Consider the following 3,318-nt stretch of genomic DNA (forward strand, 5'->3'; position numbering starts at 1 on the left):
GGGACGACTGACGGAGGCTCCGTCATCGAATTTGGCTACGTACTCGTACTGCGGGCTTGCGGCTGCGGGCTGCGGCTGCGGGGTACTCGTAGCCTCTGTACCCCGCAGAAAATCGGGCTTGACGAGGCAGCTGTGGCTTGGTTTAATCTGAAATAAAATGATTGGACACTTTTTCTTTTTCAATATTTCTTTCCAGGAGCATGGTTGCGCTATAAGCACGCGGAATTCTACGGCTCTAGCAAATTTAACCAAGATCATGCGCGGTGTTCATTCGAAAACATACCGCACAACTAAATTCGGTCCGACCAGGTCATTTTTAGCGTACGCTATACCATTGCGTATTACGTACGTAAGATCCAGCAACGCTATACTAAAACTGTCTAATAATCCAAAATAACAAGCAGCACACCCTACCTGGCTCGTGACATTCGGAAGCACTCGAAGAATTCCCGGCCGTCGGGGTCTTCCAACATCTGTCTCACGATGGTGGCATACGAGCGTTTTTCGAGGCTTCAGGAGCTCGCGGACGGCCTTTCGCTTCTTCTTTTTCTTCACGCTCCGTAGGTACTGCTCACACGCAGCCGCGAAAGTAGTCAGCCGACGCCAGTTGATAGTTCTTGCATTTGTGACGCACCTCACTACACAAAGGTTCATAAGTGAGGCAATTCGAGCTTCGTAGCCGGGATCCTGCCGAGACGACGCCATCACGAAACAAAGCGAGTGCCGCGCCGGCCGCGCTTGCCGCGCGCCCGGGCCACTGTGGCCCGGGCGACGACCCGGCTTGACGACAGCCGCTGATTGGTTGCCTGGGGAGCCGCCGTGACGTCAGCTCATGACGTCATTTCCGATACCCTCGAGAGAAGAGGGGGAGAAGGAGCTCCCCTCTTATCAGGACCCTCCTTTGTGGCTCCTGGATTTGCACAGGCGTCGCTATTCTCCTCCCAGAAGATTATAGAAGATTAACCCGTCACTCAAAATTCTTACAAAGCTCCCCTCTTATCAGGACCCTCCTTTGTGGCTCCTGGATTTGCACAGGCGTCGCTATTCTCCTCCCAGAAGATTATAGAAGATTAACCCGTCACTCAAAATTCTTACAAAAGCAGCTTCCCTCTCCTCCTTTTACTTGGTGTTCAAAAGTATGCGATGTGACGTCAATGCAAGGAGCCTATAAGGCTCCTTGCATTGACGTCACATCGCACACATTTGCACAGGCGTCGCTATTCTCCTCCCAGAAGATTATAGAAGATTAACCCGTCACTCAAAATTCTTACAAAAGCAGCTTCCCTCTCCTCCTTTTACTTGGTGTTCAAAAGTATGCGATGTGACGTCAATGCAAGGAGCCTATAAGGCTCCTTGCATTGACGTCACATCGCACACATTTGCACACCAAGTAAAAGGAGGAGAGGGAAGCTGCTTTTGTAAGAATTTTGAGTGACGGGTTAATCTTCTATAATCTTCTGGGAGGAGAATAGCGACGCCTGTGCAAATCCAGGAGCCACAAAGGAGGGTCCTGATAAGAGGGGAGCTCCTTCTCCCCCTCTTCTCTTGAGGGTATGGGAAATGACGTCATGTGCAAGGAGCCTATATACGGGGGCCCGTGCCACGCGCCGGGCGCGCCGTTCAAATCAAACTGTGACGTCAATTCCCGTATACGGGAGCCGGAAGTGATTACGTCAGTACGGGTTCCGGCTCCCGGGTTCCGTATTCCGAGTCTGTTTGAACCGCGCTTTAGGCGCCTGTTCCCGGCTTGAGCGGCGTCGCCGTCGCCGTCGGCGGAACCTCGCGTTGCATTATGAGACGTTACCCATAATGACGTCACACGTGACATCACAAGGGTCACTAGGCTCACGAGTGACGTCACGAAGATCACTTGTGAAGGTCACGACGAAGGTCACGACCTACACAGTGAAGATCACGACCTTCACAAGGCCTTCTCGAGTGACGTCCCGAGGGTCACTAGGGTCACGAGTGTCGCCACGAGAGATGAGGTGGCAGGGGGAGGGAGGGTGAGGGAGGAAGAGGGGGAGGGGAGGAGAGGGGGCATTCTCTCCTCTCTATACCCTCCCCTCCTCCTCCTCAATAGCTGCGCTCTAATTCGGCATTACAGAGAATTGTTAAAAAAACCATCAAGCGTCGCGGGAGGCTGGCCAAGGGAGTGCGTTTGCTCCACCAGAATGCACCAGCTCATTCTTGGACAACGGACAGTAATGCATGCTGCTATAAGTTTCTAAATTCTGCCTCTGCCCCCGTATCCCCCCGCCATGGCACTCAGCGACTTCTGCCTTCTTCCTTTTATGAGGAACCCACTGCGTGGTACGCGTTTTAGTACGATCACATGGTGCTTATACGTGACTTGCACAGGACGTCATTGAAAGATCGCTCCGATGACCTCCAGAGAAAAGGGGAAGAAGGAGCTCCCCTTTTATCAGGATCCTCCCTTGTGCCTCCCAGATATGCACAGACGTCGCTATTCTCCTCCCAGAAGATTATAGAAGATTAACCTGTCACTCAAAATTCTTACAAAAGCAGCTTCCCTCTCCTCCTTTTACATGGTGGTCAAAAGTATGCAATGTGACATCAGTGCAAGGAGCCTATTGAGACGTGAAACACTTCCTCAAGGACTAAACTGAAGGCTTATCCAACCAGCGCATCCGCCAGGTTATCCTTGGTAAAAGTGCGCCGCTTTCTGTATTGCTTATGCGGAGACAGACCAAATATTTTACCACAGAGAATACAGGACACTACCCAAGAATACAATGGCCTCGGCGCAGAAAGGATTTGCGTAGTTCGGACGGGTCAAGGCGTTGAGGTTTCTTTTTTTTCTTAATTGGTCGGTTTATTAACGGCATCTCTAGGTGTGGTTTATTTGGCTATTTGGCGGGACTTGATTCATAGATGCGCGCTGCTTTGCTTCTATCTTCGCATCCGCGACCCCGCCAACCGCGACGCATTCCGAGGCGTCGCCAGGTCACGTGCTCTGGCAACGAGAGGTAGGGATGGGGGGGGGGGGGGGAAGGCGGGGGAAGGAGAGAGGGGGGGGAAGGCGTCACCAAATAAACTACTCCACCAGGGGAAGGATTCCTCATGGCCGTCATTCTGTCTAATGTAGATGAGAGTGTCTTGCAATCCCCTAGTAAAGTATTCGGATGGACTATCCTACTAAAGTAAAGCATGGGCCCACCTTTTGAGGCCCGGCCCGTGATCCGGACCCGGCCCGAGGAGACACCCAGCTGATAAGGACCGGCCCAGCTCCTGCCCGAAGGGATGCTTACATGATCAGGCCCTGCCCAGGCCAGGCCCGGCCCGGTGAGACGCCAG

Source organism: Ixodes scapularis, unplaced genomic scaffold (genome assembly GCF_016920785.2).
Source record: "Ixodes scapularis isolate PalLabHiFi unplaced genomic scaffold, ASM1692078v2 PGA_scaffold2__306_contigs__length_199485367, whole genome shotgun sequence".
Taxonomy (NCBI): Eukaryota; Metazoa; Arthropoda; class Arachnida; order Ixodida; family Ixodidae; genus Ixodes; species Ixodes scapularis.